Consider the following 22,186-nt stretch of genomic DNA (forward strand, 5'->3'; position numbering starts at 1 on the left):
TGAGATATATAAAGAGAAAAAGAAAGGCAAGAGTCGACATGAGACTGCTGGAAAATGGTAATGGAGATGGAATAATAGCGGACAACAAAATGGCAGATGAGCTGAATAAATATTTTGCATCAGTCTTCAGTGTGGCATACTGCAGCAGCATGTCAGGTGTTCAAGAGTGGCACGGGGCAGAAGTGAGTGTATTCACTATTACTAAGGAGAAGGCGCTTGGGAAGCTGAAAGCTCTGAAGTCATAAACCATCTGGACCAGATGGACTACATTCCAGAGTTCTGAAAGAGGTAGCTGAAGAGATTGTGGGGGCATTAGTAGTGATCCTTCAACAATCACTAGGTTCCAGAGGACTGGAAAATTGCAAAATTACTCCACTCTTTAAGAAGGCTGGGAGGCAAAAGAGAAGAAATTATAGGCCTGTTAGCCTTACTTCAGTAGTTGGCAAGACATCAAAGCCCATTACTACGGATGAGGTTTCAGGATACCTGAAGGAACAGGTTAAAATACATCAAGGTCAGCATGCAGAAGGCTTGCCTGACACATTCGTAGGAACTCTTTGAGGATATAACAAGCAGGATAGACAAAGGAGAGTTGGTGGATGTTGTCTATTTGGATTTTCAGAAGACCTTTGACAAGGTGCTGACATGTGGCTACTAAACAAGAGCCCATTGTATTTGAAGAAAGATATACATAGACAAAAAAACTGGCTGGCTGGCAGAAGGCAAAGAGTGGGAATAAAAGGGACCTTTTCTGGTTGGCTCTCTGTGATGAGTGGTGTTCCACAGGGGTTGGAGTTAAGTCTACTACTTCTCAGGGAATATGGTGATAATCTAGGTGATGGAATTGATGGCTTTGTGGATGATACATAGATAGGAGGAGGGGCTGATAGTGTTGAGGAAACAGATAGTCTGCAGAAGCACTGAAACAGGTTAAGAGAATGGGCAAAGAAGTGGCAGATGGAATAAAATCATAGACTTTGTTAGAAGGAATACAGGCATAAAACTATTTTCTAAACAGGGAGTAAATTCAGAAAGCAAAGATGCAAAAGGAAATGGGAATATTAGTGTGGGATTCGCTAAAGGTTAACTCATAAGTTGAGTCAGTGGTAAGGAAGGCAAATGCAGTATTAGCATTCATTTTGAAAGGACTGGAATATAAAAGCAAGGATATAATGCTGAGTCTTTATAGGTCATGGGTCAGACTGCTCTTGGAGTACTGGTTCACAGTTTTGGCCCTTTATCTAAGAAAGGATGTCCTGGCATTGGAGAAAGTCCAAAGGAGATTTATGAGATTGATCCAGGGAATGAAAGGGTTAATGTATGAAGTGTGTTTGATGGCTCTGGGCTGTACTTATTGGAATTTAGAAGAATGAAGGGGGATCTTATTGAATGCTACAAATATTGAAAGGCCTAGATAATGTGCAGAGGATGTTTTCAACAGTGAGAGGGTCTATGACCTGAGCACAGAAGGACGTCTTTAGAACAGAGATGAGGAGGAATTTCTTTAGACAGAATGTGGTGAATCTGTGAAATTCATTGCCACAGACAGCTGTGGTAGCTCAGTTATTGGGTATATGTTTTAAAAAGTTAATAGGTTCTGTTAAGTTTGTTCTTAATAAAGACAAACTTAGCGTGGGTTTAACGTTAGAACATTTTATTTACAGAATGGCTTTAGCTTCACACTGATCATTGTGATCAGCTGACCAACATCATCTCTAGTTCTGGGGTGAAGCACCCAGATTGCCCACTGGGAAGTGAAGTTCTTTATTATGAGCACACGTAACAGAGGTTCTTAATTAGTAGGGGTATCAAATGTTACAGGGAGAAGACAGGAGAATAATGTTGAGAAGGATAATAAATCAGCCACAACTGAATTGCAGAGCAGACTTGATGGAGCAAATTGTCTTATTCCGTTCCGATATGCTCTTCATCTTCCTCCATCCCTTTCCAATTTCTTTTTGCATTCTTCTTTCCTACCCTTCCTATTGATTCTTTCTCCCCCTCTAACTTTCCCATTAATTTCACAATCCTTCTCCCCTCTCGTCTCTAATTTCATTATCCCTGTCTCCTTCCCTCTCACACACTTCTCCCATTCCTGCCATTATTCATACCATTCTTTCATTGAATTGTTCCCTTTCCCATTCTGCTTCTGATGCACCATCAATAACTCACTCTGAGACGTAAGAAGCGAGATATCGGCTTTTATTGACTGGAAGAATGAACAACACTACATCCTGGAGAATGAGGCCGGGCATCAGGCCTCAATCGCCTTTATACAGGGGTCTGTGGGAGGAGCCACAGGAGCAGTCCAGACAGGTATATGTAGTTCACCACAGCTTCTGAACTCTCTGCTTAAATTACAAAACACTCCAATATTTTGAGGGCTTTGTCCTTAAAGGGACAGCTCCGGGTGTTTAGTTTGCAAGGCAAGTTTTGAAGGTATGTTGTATCTACAACTGGGACACAGACCATTTCTCCTGACCACAGATACACAACTTTTACCCTAGGAGACCACCCGCCAGCTCTCTCACTCAGTTGACAGCACTTGTCATGCCTTTGAGCTTAATCTCAATCATATTTCATCAGCAAATTCCATTTATTCACAGTTTGCCAACTCAATATGAATGAGACACTGGACTCAAAATAGAGTGATTTCTTCCGTTCAAATACAATATTTACTCATGCCTCCAGTCACCCAATAATAGTGATTGTTTTTGGGTACGCAGTGGCAAGACGACACAGCAAGGTTTGAGGTCATTGTCTTTGATATTGACAGTCAACCAGTTTTTACAATAAGAGTGAATCGCTGCCAGCAGTTTGAGTCTCCTGTCTAATCCTTTAAACTGCTGAATCCAGGGTGAACCAGAAGCCGGGATGGACAGAATTGAGTAAAGTAGTAGAGTAACTAAGTAGCAACAGTTATCAGCCATGGCGAGAGCAGAGTAGGGCAGAGAAAGTGGACCATGGAAGGTGGAGAGTTGCTAGGCGATGAGGCAGCACATCGGGTAGGGGGAAGTATGAACAGTCTGAGAAGATAGGGTGAAGTGAGAGAGAATTTCCAGGGTTCCTAAGTAGTGGGAGGCAGGGGACACCACAGAGACAGCAGAATGATCTGAATTGGAAGAAACAATCTGGGTTTGGATCTAGCACAGTGGACCTAGGGTATCAGGGGTCAAGGCTTGACTCAGGTGGATCTGTAAGGAATACGGCAGGCCAGAGCTCAGGCGGACTGGAAGAAAAAGGCAGTGTCTGTGACTCAGGCAGACTTGGAAGGAATGCAGCAGGGTAGAGCTCATGCGTACCTGAAGGGGAGAGGCAATGTGTGACTCAGGTGGACCGGGTAGGGTGAATCAGGAGTTGGACTGCACGGAGTGAAGGGGCAAAGAATTAACAACAGGAATCAGCCAAAGAGTAACTGGAAGTGAGCTGGGCAACACGAAAAGGGTGCAGACGTGACAGGGTGAAGCACAAATCCACAAGTGTAACTGGAATTAGTGTAGAGAGGCGCAAGGTCAGCATGGATATAGTAGGCTCAGGGCCTGTTTCTGTGCTGTATAACATAATGTTGAATTATGTATGTTACTCCAGGTCCAAAGCTCAATTGCATGTGCTGAGAAATTATTGATTCCTTAAATTTATAAATCTTAAGGATACTACCAAATAAAATGGAGGGAAGTGCAGAACAGTTGGGAATGCCTGGACTCTAAAGAACATGCCTGCTGATAACCTAGCCAGAGTTCAGATCCATGCTCAGTAATAGGCTGATAACCTATTCACTGGCAGTCTTTGGGTCTAAATGGCTAAAAACTCACACTCCTGGAGTCAGGAACGAAGCAGTCCTTTGTGAGTAATTGCATCATTCAATATTTAAATAACTTTAGGCCTGTGAAATTTAAGAGTGCTATTAACCCATGGCAATTTCTCACATCTCATCAGTGGGGAGACATGCAAATGTGGCCTCAGGTTCTTCCTATTTGGCAAGATGCAGCTAACCAGTGTCCTGCTGGCTGCTTAGTTCCAATGATAAAGCAAATAGAATGAAGCCTATCTAAACTTGGTGCTGGCTTTAGTTGCTAACACTCAAGAAAATGTCATTTCGTACTTCTGAACCAATGAATCCCACCTCTTAATTAAAGTTTATCCGCATAAATTTATTTTAAAGCCTGAGAGAGTGTATACTGCAGCAGCAAAAAGATAGCAGATGCACAATTTCTCTGTTGTCTGGTTTGGGAATTTCAACGCTGAATAGCAGGCTTCTGCACATGCCTTGCAAATGGGTATTTCACATTGCAACAGGGTCAACCACACAGAAATACAAACATTGTCCAGCTTCTTAAAAAATTCTCAATATTAGTCTTTAATAGAATCCAAATAACTTAATTATTACAGATAATTTGTGTGGTACCAGCGGCTTTATTTAAATTAAAAACATGCAAGGAACTTCTTACATAAAGCAATAAACCTGATCATATCCATGCAATGTTCCAAGGCAAAAAAAAAGCCAGGTATAGTGAAACAGGGCACAACTGCTTGAAATTCTAAAACAGATGAACACTTTCAACCTCTACCAAGACTGGAGCTATAGTAACAACCCACTAACTTTTAGAAAATAGCCCAGGGTTGCTTTGTGTTCTAGCGTTGAAGGTAACTGAGGAATTCTCTGTTGTACAGTCCCATGCTGTCTCTCTTGCCATAAGAGTTTGAACCCACATTTGTTGGTGTGTAAAAAGCACCCAAATATGTTTTGGATCGACTCAAAAGGTCTGCAAGACGTTGTGTCACACAGGTGGCAGTGTTGCACATTCTCTTTTCCACACGGAAGCTGCAAGAATAAATTAAATACATAAGTGCCCTCGATTAGACTAATTATAGAACATAGAACAGTACAGCACAGGAATGGTCTGTCATACTCAGATATGCATATGGATTACAAACCAGTCCTGATGAAGGGTTTCAGCCCAAAACATTGACTGTTTACTTTTTTCCCCATGGATACTGCCTGACCTGCTGAATTCCTCTAGCATTTTGTGTGTGTTGCTTATATATAGCTTATGTTCAGTTATATCAGAGTGCTTACTCAAGAAATAACCATATTAATACATGAAGAACATTCTCAATAATATGAATCAACAGCATAAGAGGAAATTTAGCATAAGGAAGAGGTAACAGTAAAAACTAGAACCAGGTGTTAATATCAGTCTGTTATGACGTGAAATTTGTTTTTTATGTGTTTAAAGATGAATTGTATATAAAACATTTGGATAGTATAGTCACTTTGTGTGTGATCAGATTAACTGTTCATTATTCTAGATGAGTATTTGTCTTGTTCTTGTCTCAATTTAGTCTGAATTAATATCCCAAATTTCATTTGATTTTTTTCCACGTATATATCCTTGTATTTAACAATGAAATCAACTAACATGTTTCTGTTGAAAATGGAAGTTATCAAAATGAAAACTTATCAATTCAACTTCCAACAGTAGGGATCTGTTTTAAAAAGTGATTATATTCACTTGAGTATTTATCTCACAGGCATTTTCAATCTGTGGTCTAACCACAGCACCTCACAGTTTAAAGGCAACTTTCTCTAAATCCATTTTGACATCTTAGTTCTGCACTCAATTGCTGGTTATTCTCAAGGAGGGTGGTCGATCTCTGAAATTCTCTCTTCTACATGGTTTTGTAGATCTTTGGGAGTACAGTATTTATAAAGGAAGTAGACCTACATCTGCTCCTATTTTCTTCTGGTTTTTAAAGCTTATGTTCAGAATAGAGTCAAAGGAAAATTGGTGGGGATATATTGTGGTGAGATCAGGAGACAATGATGGGACTGGTGGGATCACACCATCAGGAATGGACATGGACTCTCTAGGTTCAGTAGCCTCTTTCTGTCCTATAGCATATAAAGCATTCTCTGCAGAAATATACAAATCAGAGCTCTGCACAATACAAGTCTATATGTATTCATGATCTCTCCCCTGCATTGTTAATGTGCGAGCATACATTTCATTATTTCAGCTATGAAGTGGAGTGTAGAACTGAAATGTTAACCCTTCTCTCCTGGTACTGCATGTTTTGGTTGTAATCTCAGTTTCTGCTGTTACAGGTCCTTCACATCAGGATGCTGTAGAGCAAAGTGGAAGCAGCTAGTTGAGAAGGTTATTCAGGATGGTGCAGGATGTGGTGAAGGTACCTCTTTGGCTTAAATGGCTCTTGCACAGGGAATGCAGCTGACCCACCAGTGGGAGACCTCTTCCTCAGCACTGGGATCTGCCAGGAGTACCACTCAGGGAGCACAGCGTCTGACTCACTGGGAACCGCAGAGTACCTGATTTGATGAGAAACAAGAAGCAAAGTTATTAAGGATGGCATGGCCATTTATGGGTTAGCACAACACTAATACAGTGCCAGCAACCTGGATTCAATTCCACTGCTGTCTGTACGGAGCCTGGACATTCTCCCCATGAATGCCTGGGTTTCCTCTGGGTGATCTGATACAAAACTATCCCAAAATACATAAAAAATAAGAAAATGCAAAGCAGGGAACAGTTTGAGGACTGCTCGGGGGTGGGGGGGGGGGGAGTTATATACAGTATTTTGCCTTCTGTTCCTGTCAAATTGGATCCAAGTTTCCATCAACTGCCCTTCCCCATAAAGGATAACAAATCCACCTCTTCTGTCTCAATTCTTTAATCAACATGTGTTTAACCATTTAGGTTTCAAGCATTGTTAAGCCATCCAGTAAACCTGTCTCCCTATTGTTCTTTTCCCTTAGTATTATGTTAAAACTCATCCATTTGATCACATACATGGTTCCCATCACTCACAATTCATTCATTGGCTCAGCATTAACCTCAGAATCAGAATCTGATTTATTTTCAATGTCACACATGATGTGAAATTTGTTATTCTGTGGCTGTTATAACTTACAATAAATTACTATAACTTACACAAGACAAAATATAAATGATTCCCTAATATTAACCCTGTGGCATAGTGTGGAAAATTTATGTTGTCAAAGGCACCATATAAATGCAAGATGTTTATTTTTTGGAGTGTGACACACCAACACAGTATCATGTTATCAGTCTCTGTTTTGTGAAACGTTCTATTATTATCTTTTTTGACACTCTCCCTGATTACACAAGCAATCTAAATTGCCCAGTGTAGTTCAATCGATATTTTAAATACTATTTAAAACTTAATATACAAGATATATTTTCCTGTACATTAATTTATTTTAAATATTTTACCTTTATCAAGGGAAAATATTCACAAACCTCAAAGTAATCTCTTTAAAGCATTCATTATTCTACCTCAAATACAGCAAAGAGAAATCTCCTACAAAATACAGACAATTCTTCAGCAAATTTAAGGAAAGTAAGATTCAGGGAGACACTGTTTACTCTCCCAAGATAACAGAGTCTGGTATCACTGTCTTAGTGTCCCATCTCCTACCTATTGGTAGAGCCACCCTCACCCCGCCCCCTCACCCTGAGAACATGGCTGTTTCCCTTTGTGAGTTTGACATGAACTTGCTCCCCACATCAGTTCAATATCAGTGCCTCAGAACGTAGAACGTTACAGAGTGCAAGCCCTTCAGCCTATGACATTGTGCCAAACTTTTAACCTACTCTAAAATCAATCTAACCCTCACCCACCATTTTTCTATCATCCATGTGCCTGTCTAGAAGTCCCAGCTCAATTTTAAAGCAATTCTTAATTTTGTTTTACTTGGCATTTGAAGTAAAACAAAATGCAATGGAATGCCCTGATATGTCTTTATCACCATGACAGTACTTGTATTTCAGCGAATCAAAGGACTGCTGGTTAAAGCCCTACTCTGGAAAATGAGGTCCAGAGCCCAGGCTGTATTTCTGGCCAGGGAGTACTGTATTAACAGGTCTGGTGTCACATGAGTAAGATTTTAAACCCTGGCTGCACCATTTTTGCAACTTTCTTCACACAAAATATACATGCTTGAAGCTAATTCACTGCTTATGTGAGACAGCAGATTGGAGCAATAAGAAAAAGCTATTTGCATTCATTACGAAAATCAAAAAACTACAGATGCTGGAAGTTTGAAATAATGGCAGAAAGTTGCTGGAAACACCATTCAAGTCAAGTGGCATCCAGGAAAGGCGAAACAGAAAAAAAGCTTTACTTTGAAGTTTTATAAACCCAATAATGCTTCTGCAGGAATGAAGCACATCAGATCCTGCACACAGAATGCTGTTGGAACTCAGCAGGCTAGGCAGCATCAATGGAGAGGAATAAACAGTTGATGTTTCATGCTCAGTGCTGTCATCTAGACTGGAAAGGAAGGAGGAAGGAGGCAGATTAAGGATGTTTGGGGAGGGGGAGGGGCAGGTAAAAAGTATTGTTGGGAGAGGGAGGGGGACGAAGTAAGAAACTGGGATGTGAGGTGGAAAAGTTTCAGGGCTGATGAAGGTGGAATCTGAGAGGAGAGGAGAATGGACCCGGGACATGGGTAGGAGGAGGGGCACTAGGGTGAGGTGATAGGCAGTCAAGGAGAAGAGAAGGGTGAGAGGGGAGTCAGAATGGGGCATGGAGAGTAGAAAGAGAGAGAAGGGAGAGGGGGAGAAATTTCCAAAAGTTTGAAGAATTGTTTATGCCATCAGTTTGGAGGCTAGCCAGTCAGAAAATGAGAAGTTGCTCCTCCATTCTGAGAGGCCATGGACTGATATGTCGGAATGGGAATGGGAAGTAGAATTAAAATGGGAGGCCCCAAATTTCAAGATTGATAAAGAATATTCCATCTGAAGCATTAACTGTTTCTTTCTCCACAGATGCTGTCTGACCTGTTGTGAACTTCCATTTTGTTTTGATTTCATTTGACATTTATTTTGATCTCAGTGTTACTCGGCTAATGAAATCATTTATAAAGAGAACAAACAATTTAAAGTTCCTCCAACAACAATAAGATTAATACTGTAGTCTGATAATATGGTGCCAGGTTTGAGGGTGCCTTGGAGTCTTTTAAAGCCAGCCAGGAGAGCAGGAAGTGCTTAAAACCTTACCCAGTTCATAACCTCTGTCAATGAAGTACTCACTCAGTGAGATATTGAACATGGGGTATGGCTTAATCATTGTGGCAGAGGCAAGAGATTAGACACAATTGGAATGTTTTCTCTTGAGCTTCGAAGGCTGAGCGGCAAAATGATAGAAATGCGCAAAATTAAGAGAAACACAGATAGGGTAATCTGTCAGAGTTTTTTTTCTAGGGCAGAAATGACAAATACAAGATGACAAATGTTAGAGGGGGGAAATTTAAAGGAGATTTGCAAGGCTTTTTTTAAACGGGTGATAGGTGCCACAGCATCCGTTGGAAGCTGACATGACAGTTGTTTGAACCAGCACGTGCCTCGTCTTTTGGGATGCTACCATTGAGCTGGCACAGGTACAAGGAGCAAGTTGGATATATTGGCATTGTAAATGAAGAACAAATTTCTGAGCAATCACTGTGTAGGTCCCCAGCACAGTACCATGAAAACCTCCACTCTCGCAGACACGTGATACTTTTAAATGTCAGCTCATTTTTAAAATTTAACAAAGCTTTTAACTAACATTTTTTTGTCTTTCACTTTTTCAGGTTTGCACTTTATCTCATTGTAAAGCACTTTGAACTACATCGTCTGTATGAAAAGCGCTCTATAAATAAGTTACTATTGCCGTGTGATTATCAATACCTGCATCGTATTCATGATAAACATCATCGATCAATACTAATCCAAAAGAGGTGGTAATAATACACAGACCTGCTTGGGACAGCCTGTACTCCGTCCGGCGAGCTGAGGTGGAAGACAAAGGCGACAAGGAGGACGGTGGAGAGTTTCAGACAGTTCATGATTTAAATGTGGAGTTACAAACAAGCAGGAAGATGTTGGGAGAAACTTTCAGCGACAGACTGCAATCCTCCTTAACTTGCGCTGGAACAACTACCGCACCCAGGTTACTGTTAAAGGCGAAGAAGCGGGTTATAATTCGGATTTTAGCCGTAAGCAAGAATTACTCTAGTGTTTGCGTTACTTCCGGTCTGCCAAATCAGATTCGACATTCATTTTAAATATTAATTCTTCAGACCGCTGCATTTTCGTTAATATCCACTAACACGTCTATAAACTTTTTAAAAAATCGTTAACGTTCTAATTGTAGGCATGGCTACCAGCTAGGGTGTGGGACATCATTCATTCGGGGGTACCGGAGTTTTAAAACAGGGGAGATGGAACTGGACGCGCATCCGAATAGAAGTGGGCATTTTGCCAGAGAGTTTGGACTGGGATGTGCGAACTACTTACGAGGAGCAGCGCCAAGATCTGACCCGGAATTCAGACACTCCCGAGGCCCCCCTTTCTCGACAGCACGCTGGAGGTTTCTGCTCTCTTGTTTCCCATTGCTGGCGAGTGCCTCTGGTCTTTTAAAGCCCGGCACCTCTCGGTGTTATTTTGACGTCAGCGAGCTGAAGAGACACCCAGTGTAGGAACTTGATAAATCCCCTGTGGATAAAAACAGGAGTCAGTGCCCTGGTTAAAGTCCAGGCGTTAACTCATCGATAGTGGAGCCCACAGACTGGCAGAGTGCTGTATCACGTCAGTCTAATCCAGGGACAGTTGTTGCAACGAAAGAACTCGGTACTTGATTCACAACCAACATCGCTGTAGAGTTTACTGCTGAAGTTAAGTGGACCCACTGTTACCATTGTCTGGTTCCTGGAAGATTTAAAAAGTCAAGTTCCCTCCTCAGTTTCATGATGCCACAGAGGAAGCGGGATCTTGGACATCTCGTTCAGAACGATGATGGGGGTCGGAGAGAGACCCTCATTAAAAACGAAGACTGAAGTATCAGGACAGAGTGGAAATTGAGAGGCATTTTCCGTTGGTAGGACAGTCTAGGATCAGAAAGCACAGCCTCAGAATAAAGGGGTGTCTCGTTAAAAGCGACTCAAGGAGAGTGGTGAATCTTTGCATTTCATTGCCACAGAAGGCTGTGGAGGCCAAGTCCTTCAGTACACTTAAGGCAGAGATTGATAGATTCTTGACTGGTAAGGGATTAAAGGTAACGGGGAGAAAAACAGCTCCCTTCGGGAAAGTGCCATAGGGCTAAAAATTCACGCCTTCTTAAAAGTTTTGTCCCTACCAATTACCGGTAATCTGACCAACCATTCGTTACCCCCCTATCTATTATCCCGTCGCAGCACTGCTAACACTTGCAACCGCATTTTATAATGCTGGTTATATTGTGAATACATGCCAGTACTTATGTACATTTTATTCCCTCTTTCTATCTCTATTTTGATAATTGTTGAATTGTTTTTTATTGAATGTGGTGCCAACACACCACAGCAAATACATGTATATGGCGAATAAATATGAGTTGATGCTTGTGGAGGTGTTAAAATGGGGCCCAGAAAAGAAATAATCAGCCGAGTAGAATCAATTCGGCCAAATAGCTTAAATCAACTCTTATATTTTATGGTCTTATTGTCTTACGTCGACCACAATGCTTACCTGAGTTAGTCCCGTTTGCCTGCATTTGGCACATATCCCGCAAAAACTTTAATATCCCTGTACCTGCTCAAATGTCTTTTGAACATTGTAATTGTACTCACCTATACAAGTTCCACTGGCAACTCGTACCACATGCCCACCACACTCAGCCCTGCGGGGCCCTTTTAAATCTTTCCCCCCCTGAAGGGGCAGCAATGCAAAGAAGGTTTCCAGAGTGAGGCAGATGTTAGAACTGCTCCTTTGCAGCTCCAGTGACCTGGGTTCAGTCCTGGCCTCTGCTGCTCCCGATTTGGAGTTTGCCTGTTCTCTCTAGTGCTGTGATCTCCTCCAATATCCCAAGGACAGAAGGCTTGGTAGGTTAATAGGACACCGTAAATTGCCCGAAGTGTGAAATCTAGGGGAATTGAGGGGAATGGGAGGAGAATAAAAACATGGGATTAATGTCGATGACTTTTTGATGGTCAGTATGGTCTCAGTGGATTGAAAGGTTTGTTTCCACTCATTTCAGATTTCAGAAGATCAGCAATGGAAATGTGCACAAAAGAAGCATTATTTTGAAAAACTATTTGATCTTTTGCTGCATTCAGCCACATGTTAAACACCCTGAACAGCCAACTATTTCCTCCACACCAATCTTACTTCCACTAGTCCTGGTCATTGGCTACATGTGAACAACCAATCATAATCCAAATTTTCCCATTTATTCTTGCTATCACAATGCAACTGCATGTACATTTTCAAACTCCCTCACATCCTCCAAAGGTTTGCTGATGAGAAACACAGAGCTGGATTATGAATAGCACTCTCTGCCTTCTCTGTAGAATCTTTAACCCCTTTATCTAAGCCCAGAGAACCTCTAGTCATGTAAGAGTGTTTCTTACACAATTCTTTGTAAACTCTATAGATCTGTAGTGTGTGAAAATCCCAGGAGATCAACATTTTCTGAGATACTCAAACCACCCCATCTGGCACCAATAATCATTCCACGGTCAAAGTCACTTAGATTGTAATTCTTCTGCATTCTAATGTTTGGTCTGAACCTCTTCAGTATGTCTTTTATGGTCATTATTTATGTATAGCTTGTATTTATTAATCTATTGTATTTTTTTATTTTCATGTAAATGCCTGCAAGAAAATGAATCACAGGATTGTACCTGGTGATGTATGTTTGCTTAGAGGCAGCCACAATGCAAGAAACCCAAAGAATCCAAGAAAAAAAAAGAACAAGCATAACCACTGTGCAGAGAAAGAGGGGAAAAACACACAAAAATGAAACAATAGGTGAAAACGGCAGCATTACAAACTAGATTGAGTCCTTAGATTTGCTTCCCAGTGCAGGTGGAGTAGGCCCAAGCCTCAATCTCAGTTCATCATATTAGTGGGGCAAAATCTCTGTAAACAATTAAATTATAAGAAATTAACTGTAATATTAAATACAAACATCTGACATATGTTCCTGTAAATGTCAGAACTATGCCCCTCTCTCTTTCTCTCCCCACTTCTCTATCTATCTTTAGTAATTGTTTTATTCATAGCAGTCTTATGTGCTAATGAATTGATTCATTACAAAACTGTGGAGGTATAGTTACCAGATCAACTTGAGGATATCCGAAAAAACCAAAGCCCTTCATTGCTTGGAGACAGGACTTAGGTCTAGTCTGATTTTGAACACCAAAAAAAAATTGGCATTGGAAGAACTCGAGTATGTTCTGATTAGATTAATTTTTGGCATTTAAAATGTTAATGTGAACAGGCTGTATAAACTTTGTAATCCTTAGTGTTTAAAAGGTTGATTTAATCAGTATCTTTAGAGCATTAAGGGAATTTGACCTGTTAAACCTAGGCAATTGACTTCCCTAGTGGGCTATCCAGAACATACATCTTAAATTTTGAGCTGACCCATTTAGAAATAAAATAAGTAGGCAGTTATTTGCTGCATGGGGTGGTGAAAATCTGGAACATATCTTCATGACCATGGATGCTGGATAAGTTTATATTTTGAAGATTTGATGAATACTTGTCTGGCAAGAAATAAGAATCAAAACTGTATGTTGAATTTGGAGAATGATTCTATTAAACAGCATTAAAATGTTGAATAACTAATCCTGAGTGAAACCAATGCATGGACCATTTTTTTAAAATTTTTTTTATTAGTTTTTCAAAACATTTTACAAATTAAAAACCCCAAATCCTAATGAGGAACATTAATACAGTGCAAAATTAAGCATACAATAACAATATGCTACAAAGGAAGAGAATTTAACAAAAAAGCACCTAAATTAAAGACAAGTAAGCTTAGTATCCTCCTCAAGCCCCACAACACAAGAAAAAAAAACAACAACAACTCCAGACCGACCACAACACAATATAGAGAGTATAAGTCAGGACAGTCAAACTCCCAGACTGTGAATACACTTAGCAACAGAGGATAATAATGCCTACAACCAGAAGAGGAAGGTTATGAAAGTACTCGATAAGAGGTCCCCAGACCTTATGGAACTTTAGATCCGAATTAAGAACTGAAGGACCATTCTTTGAAGTAAACTTGTCACTAGTTTTCCCTTCTTTTTGGTAGGAACTAAAGTAAACATTTCATGGCATTAGAATTTATTGTAATGACATCAACAGGGGCTATACAACCATCTGTGTTTTGAATGAGTAGGTCTGTCTATTGAAGAGTATCTGACATGCTACCCATATCTTTCTGTCCAGCATGAACATTCCACTCAGCTCAAAGCAAACCACTTTATACAGTATCTGAACTCTTTTTTGGAGGGGTTTGAATAAATCCCAGATGGCTAGTCAGATGCCTGTATCAATTTAGCTTTGAAAATGCAGGATGTTGAGGTTTTGAAGAGGGTGTAGAAGAGGTTTCTGAGGATGCTGCCTGGTTTAGAGGGCATGTGCTGGATAAACTTGTGTTGTTTTCTCTCGAGTGCTGGAGGCTGAGGGGAGATCTGATAGAGCTTTACAAGATTATGCGAGTCATAGGGTAGACGGAGAGTATCTGGTTCACAGGGTTAAAATACCAGAGGGCATGCTTTGAAGGTGAGGGGAGTAGGTTCAAGGTGGATGTGAGGGATAAGTTTCTTTACTCAGAGTAGAGGATGCCTGGTATGGTGGGAGAGGCAAATATATTAGATGGTTTTAAGAGAAGTTTTGGTAGGTATTGTTCTATGTTCTAAACATGCAGATATTGAAAATCTGATATCAAAATAGAAATTACCTGAAACATTCAGTAGAATAAGAGAGTTTCCAACTTTTTCCTCTTTTTTTTCATCTCAGCTTGAATTTATTTGTTTCTCAGTTTTTTTTGTTGAATCCCATCCCAATCTAAATGCAGTCAATTGTTCCCAGGCCCTGCCACTAACTTTCTATGGGGGGATACTAATTGATCATCTAGCAGTCAAATGCTGGCTGGAGATCTCATTAGACATTACTTGAAATGTTTTCCCACAGTTTCTCACTCTAACATCTCACTCATGCAGCAGAAGAAAACTTCAGCAGTTTATGGTGAAAAAGTCCTTCACCAGTATGTTCAGGTCAGCATCACGGCACAACTTTCACACTGAGAATACAAAAACCTTCAAAGTTAAAATCTGACATTAATGCATATGAATGTGTCCACATTTGTACTTTGACTGCAGATTGGATTCTGTACGAGGCAGTACACCTTCTTAATATTCGACTCTTTAATCGATTGAAAATCAATGAACTTCAATTCAATTTAAGTTTCATTGTCATTCAGCCACACATGAATACAGCCAAACAGGACAGTGTTACTCTGGGGTCAAGGTACAAAACACAGTACCAACAGTCACACACAGCACAAAGCACGCATAGCATGTACAAGATAGAAAGATACAGACTCTCAATATAAGAGTCCAAACTCAAGCCATCCAACACTGCGGGAATCTGCAGACAACCACAACAGAGCTTGTGTGCTACTGAGCAAACACTGGGGGTGAGGTGGGGGCAGCAGTGACTCAAGCCTGGACACCATGCTACACTGACCCGATAGAGTGCACTGGTTCTGACACCTCTCCCAGGCTATTATAAATAAAAGACACCATGGCTTGTGGCCTAGTCCTCGCAAATACAAGACAGCAAGCACATATAGGATATCAGTAAAATATAACTTCATTGGACAATGTGTAAATGAATGCAGTATAACCAATAAGAATATCTGCATTGCCTCCCAGAATGCTTAGCTACAGAATTAAAATAGCCTTGTCCTCAGACAGTTTTCAAAATTATTTGATATCAACAAAGATTGCCACAGACTGGTCAATGCCATTTGACAGGGTTTGGAGATGAATTCAAAGGTTCAAAGGTCAAATTTAATGTCGGAGAAAAATATACAATATACATTCTGAAATGCTTTTTCTTCACAGACATTCACGAAAACAAAGAATGAAGACCAGTGAAACCTGAGAACCCCAAAGTCCCCCCCAGTTCCCTTCTCCCGCGTATAAGCGGCAGAGAGCAACGATCTCCCACCAGCAAAACAAAAGCACATTGGTACCATCATCGAGCCCAGGCATGTGCTAAGCAAAGACAAAGACACAGACCAAAGTTATCCCAAAGGCTTTGCATTTCATCCAACATTTGACAAACCACAGGTTCTCTCTGTCCCTGGTAAGGGGGAGGGAGGTGTCCCCCATTTTCACAGCCAGTGGGAGACATAACAACAACCTGTGGGAGACAGAACAATGGTATAAGTTCATTTTGTCACTTTTTTCAAGCTCCGTGTCCGAAGATCACAAAGACCTCAGGTCTTCAGGCCCACAGCGAAAGATTTTCCGGCCTCCCCAACAACACACGAGTCTCCTGTGACATAGATCCTCGATCCCCCCTCCATCTGAAGAGCCTCGAGAACTTAGGCTTCTGAACACGATCGAGACTCTCAGTCTAAACCCCTGGCATGTCGAATAACGGCCAATCATGGAACCCCGAGAATGGGTCCCATTCCCACAAAGAACCGAAGCCTGTGTGTAACTCCAGGTCAGGGTCTTCAAAAGAACCCTGAAAAGGGAAAAGTAAAGATATTAAAGGTAGAAATAGAGCTGTTTCTGAAAATGCAAGCAAAGGAGTCACTGTTAGGCGCCACTATCCCTCCTAAGCTCCTGTCTGAATACACAGTTCTGATGCCGAGAGGTACAGTCTTTTCCAAAGATTAAAAGTGAGTTTCTTTTCATCCTTTGCCTATTTACTGACACTTAAAATTGAATATAACTTTAATGTACATTGATAGAGCAAAATTAATACAATGGCAATACTTATTTTAAAATTCCAATCAGTAAATTAGTGTGTTCAAGTTATTCTTCCTTATGTAGAAACACCATTCATGAAGACTGACAAATATCACAAATTGGTTGACAAAAAATACTTGGATGCAGTTGAGGTCATCCCGTTATTCCTGGGTGAGTTTTGGAATTATCTACGATTATCTGCATATATTCCCAATGTTTGAAATAGGAGGATAATCTGAAATTTTTTTCATTGTTGTAGGGAAGGCAATCAGCTGTCTCTAATAGAAGTTTAAAAAAATTCAAAATGCTTAGCTCAATTTTCCTCTTGTGCCATCAAGACATCTCCTGCATGTGAAAGAAATACCTCTCTGCTTTATTAGAGAGCAGGTAAACAACTTTCTTGGTAAACAATGAAGGGAATCGATGTGATTGAATGGGACTCCTGAAATTTAGTAATTTATTTGTTAATTCTAAAAATGGAAACACTTATTGAAGGTTATTTAAAAGCTACATTTATTTATCACATGGAAATTGAAATGAAAATTCAGTGAAATGTATCTTTTTGCATCAATGACCAACACAGTCTGAGGATTGTGCTGGGAGCAGCCCACCAGAGTCGCGTCACTTCTGGTGGCAACGTAGCAAGCCCACAACTCACTGCAACTAAGTCTTTAGAATATGGGAGGAAATCAGAGCACCAGGAGGAAAATAGTGAGTATGTTCAAACTCCTCAAGGACAGTGACAGGAATTGAGCCCTGATCAGTGATCACTGGCACTGTAAAGTGTTACACTGGCTGCTACACTGTCATGCCAGCATAGTTATCCATCTGAGTGAAAAATTTCAGTATGTGACCTGAATTCATGTAATTAACCTTTTATGATATTCAAAGCAAGGTAATTTCAAGTGTAATTAGGAACACATCTTCACTGACCTCTGATAAGGTCGGCAAGGTTGATGAAAAATGTGGACCCACAGAACTCGGTATTGTCAGCAATTGTACGAGTGCCACCCTCTTGAAAGGACCAGCCTCATCCCCAAATTCCAAACATCAGGGAAGGGAAGCAATGGAAATTGTGGACACTGTACCTATGGCAACATTGCAAATAACGTGACATTTTTATACAAATAATAGCTTCCCGATCTTAACAGCCAAATACCCCAATGTTTATCCAATGTCATTGACAAAATGCTCTAAACTTACCTTGAGATATTCTGGCCTGATAGTCTTAATCATTTCGGCACCAGCCTCCTCTGCCTTTGCACTATTTCATCACGCTCTTGTAATAAAAGTGAAAAAAATGCATTGAAAGTAAAGCTTTTATTTTTGTTAAATATAAAAGACACAATTAAAAAATGCATCAAAAATCTTGACTGCTTGCATTTTAAAAACACTTGAGTAAACTCTCAGATTAATTGGCATTATACATTTCGTACAATTCAAATACCTGCACTGCAAAGAATCACAACAGTAACAATGGTACGACAAAGCATTTCCATGTCATATGAATGTGAGAAATATAAAGCATCTGCATTTAATTTTTAAAAAAATGTTAGAACACAGAACAGTACAGCACAGGAACAATTCCTTTGGCAAGCGGAGGGTGTCTGGATACCAAAAGAGGATACAAGCAAAAATCGAGCAGCTTCGTATCATCTTGCTGCTCAGCATTGAAGGGAAGATCTTCTACAAGATTGTGGCCCAACGTTTAACTGATTTCCTCTTGAAGAATGGATACATAGACATCTCAGTACAGAAGGGGGGGAGTCCCAGGAGCACCTGGATGCCTAGAGCACACAGGAGTGGTGACCCAGCTCATCCGGGAGGCAAGGGAAAACAGAGGAGACCTTGCAGCACTCTGGCTAGACCTAACTAACGCCTATGGATCCATCCCACACAAGCTCATTGAAACAGCACTGACAAGACACCATGTTCCAGAGATGATCCGAAACCTCATTCTGAACAATTACAGCAACTTCAGGTTGAGAGTCTCCTCAGGGTCACTAACATCCACCTGGCATCGGCTGGAGAAGGGCATAATCACTGGCTGCACAATCTCAGTGTCACTCTTCTCACTGGCCATGAACATGATTGTCAAGTCAGCGGAGGTGGAATGTAGAGGCCCCATGTCTAGATCTGGCACTTGGCGGCCCCCCATAAGAGCATTCATGGACAACCTGATGGTGATGGCAACATCCACCCCTGGGTGCAGATGGCTCCTTCAAGGGTTGGAATGGCTCATCTCATGGGCAAGGATGAGCTTTAAACCAGCCAAGTCCAGGTCTCTGGTCCTGAAGAAGGGAAGAGTGGCCGAACAGTTCCGCTTTACACTGGGAGGGATCCAGATGCCAATGGTGACAGAAAAACCAGTCAAGAGTCTGAGCAAGATCTTCAACAGTTCACTGAAGTACACAGCCACACTTCAACAAACCAGGAGCGACTTGATAATCTGGCTCACCATGACTGACAAATCAGGGCTTCCAGGAAAATTCAAAGCCTGGATGAACCAACATGGAGTCTTGCCAAGGCTACGCTGTCCCCTTGTAGTCTACGGGGTGCCAATATCAACAGTGGAGGCTCTAGAGAAGACCATCAATCAGTTTCTCTGGAGGTGGTTAAGGCTCCCCCGGACCCTGTATGGGCATTCCACCAAGCTGCAGCTCCACATCAGCAGCCTATCAGAGGCATTCAAAGTCATTTGTGCCAGGGAGGTTATGATGTACCGAGACCCCTCTGATGTTAAAGTCACTTCGGCAGGGATCCACATAAAGACCGGAAGGAAGTGGCAGGGACAGGAAGCTGGCACCAGAGCAGAGGCAGGGCTGCAGCACAACATTTTGGTAGGCACTGTGGCGGTGGGGCGGGCAGGACTGGGCTGTTTTCACAAACCATGCTATGACAAAACCCGCGGAAAGGAGAAGCATCAACTGGTTCAGGACGAGATACGAGCAGAAGTGGAGGAAGATCGATGCAGTAAGATGGTCGGCATGTACAAACAAGGTGCCTGGACGGATGGGAGCACGCGGATCCTTGCGCAAGTTCTCCTGGACAGAGCTCTGGAGAGCCGAACCATTGAGCATCAAGTTTCTCATCCAATCAGTCTATGATGTTCTCCCAAGCCCGGCCAACCTGCACAGGTGGTGCATGGCAAACACTCCAGCATGCCAACTGTGCCAGAAGAGGGGTACTTTGGAGCATATCCTCAGCTGCTGCCCGAAGGCATGGGGGGAAGGGCGATCCCGCTGGCACCATGACCAAGTCCTAAGGTCTATGGTGGACACAATTAGCACAGTGATTCAAGACAGCAAAAGTCAGTACGCTCCCAAACAGTCCATCACCTTTATTAGAATGCAGGAGAAGGCTCATTGTTGGCCTAGCTCCTCGACAGGGCTTCTTGTCGCTGCATGAGACTGGCAGTTCCAACTCGACCTAGGGAGGCAGCTCAAGTCCCAGAGAACCTTGCAGTCGCTCTGCTCTGCCTGGACATGGTATTAATATCGGAGTCTATAAAGCAAGTGGTCCTGCTGAAACTTACTGTCCCCTGGAAAGACCGGATCGAAGAGGCCAATGAGCGCAAGAGGGCTAAATACACAGATCTTATTGCAGAACGCTGGAGCAATGGCTGGAGAGCTCGCTGTGAGCCAGTCGAAGTTGGGAGCAATGGCTGGAGAGCTCGCTGTGAGCCAGTCAAAGTTGGGAGCAATGGCTGGAGAGCTCGCTGTGAGCCAGTCAAAGTTGGGAGCAATGGCTGGAGAGCTCGCTGTGAGCCAGTCAAAGTTGGGAGCAATGGCTGGAGAGCTCGCTGTGAGCCAGTCAAAGTTGGGTGCCAGAGCTTTGCTGGCCATTCATTACAGCGGACTCTTAAACTCCTTGGAGTTAAAGGACTGCAGTGCAGAAGAGCCACCAAGAACATTCTGGAGGCTGCTGAAAGGGCCTCGTGGTGTCTGTGGATCCAGAAGGGGGATCCGTGGATTAGTGCGCCACTTGGACACAAGTCAGGAGCTGATCACCCCCAGCTGGGTTGCCCAGGTGAGGGTGTTTGATGATTAAAGACCCGAAACATCCTACGACCCCGGGTTCATCACTGAAGTCGTGTCCAAGTAGCACCAGAAGGTGTATTCTACAACTACATACCGTCGTCAGGTTGAAAATGATTCAAGTTTGTCCTATCTCTCCTCATTGCTCATACTCTTATCCAGGCAGCACTGGTGAACCTCTTCTGCATCCTCTCTAAAACTTCTACATCCTTCCTGTGATGGGGTGATCAGAATTGCACACAGTTCCTGTTCATGTCGTCACTTTAGCTACGTTAATCAAAGCAATTATTGCAAGCAGAATTTAGCCACAGCTGTTACATTATTTGGACCAGTTGGTTACACTAATAAATTTCTCTTGCTTTAATTTCCATTCTCTCTTGATGTGACAGATGAGGGCACTCAATCCTGGTTAAACTAAATTATATTTTTAAATATATTGCTTTCACTTCTGGTTGCAACTCCTTGTCATCCCTTAACCATGAAAATAGTTCAATATCGATAAAGTAATGTCAGTGGGGGAGATGGTTTAAAAGAAGTTTCAGAAAAGGCAGATCATGATTACAGTAGCATTTAGTTGCATTAAACAATATGTAAAATCAATGCAAAAATATGAAATTAATGTTCTAATTATTGAATGGCAAAACCTTGCTTCTTATTGGCTCACAGACTCAAGATATCTATACAAGGTTGTCGTATGGGGGTGTTGTATCAGGACCCAAATGCAGGACGCAGACACAGGAATAGTGCTAGGAACAGGGCAGGTCAAGGGACTGGGAAGAAGGAGCCTAGTCTGGACTCCGAGCCCGAGACTGGACAAGGACCCAGAACCTGGGTCTTGCCTCGGGCTCGGACCCCCAAACCCAGGCGACGACGTGTGGGGGCTTGGCTAGAGACTTGGCGTCTTGAGGCTTGGCTGGAGCTTGGAGGCATACTAGGAACTGTACATAAACACAGAGCCGGGACTTCTCCTTCAACAAGCCGGGACTCACCTTTCACAAGACACTAACATGAGACTGGACAGAACGTAGACATAGAGCCAGGACTCCTCCTTCAACAAGCCAGGACTCAACTTTCACTCCACACCAAAGTGGGGCAGGACCATCCATCAGGTAACGGCAGGACAGCCAGACTTACCCGACAGAGGCAAAGATGAGACAAATGCCCCCCGCAGGGCAACAGCAGAATGGCCTGACTTACCCCATGGAGGCGAGGACAAGACAGATTATCCCACAGGGCAACAGCAGGACAGCCCAACTTACGCCAAGGGGCAAGGACAGGAAGAGACAAACACCGAAGGATGACAGACAGTTCCATCTCTGCATCGGGGTAGCTCCGAGTAGCCGTTACAGCCGGCAGCCTTGGCTGGCTA

The 22,186-nt window shown here is 42.1% G+C and overlaps 1 pseudogene; it reads left to right on the top strand.

The window, feature by feature from the left end:
* The first annotated feature begins 7,790 nt into the window (after positions 1 to 7,790).
* Positions 7,791 to 20,823, top strand: LOC140738188 (uncharacterized; annotated as a pseudogene).
* The last annotated feature ends 1,363 nt before the right edge of the window (positions 20,824 to 22,186 follow it).

Source organism: Hemitrygon akajei, chromosome 14, assembly GCF_048418815.1.
Source record: "Hemitrygon akajei chromosome 14, sHemAka1.3, whole genome shotgun sequence".
Lineage (NCBI taxonomy): Eukaryota > Metazoa > Chordata > Chondrichthyes > Myliobatiformes > Dasyatidae > Hemitrygon > Hemitrygon akajei.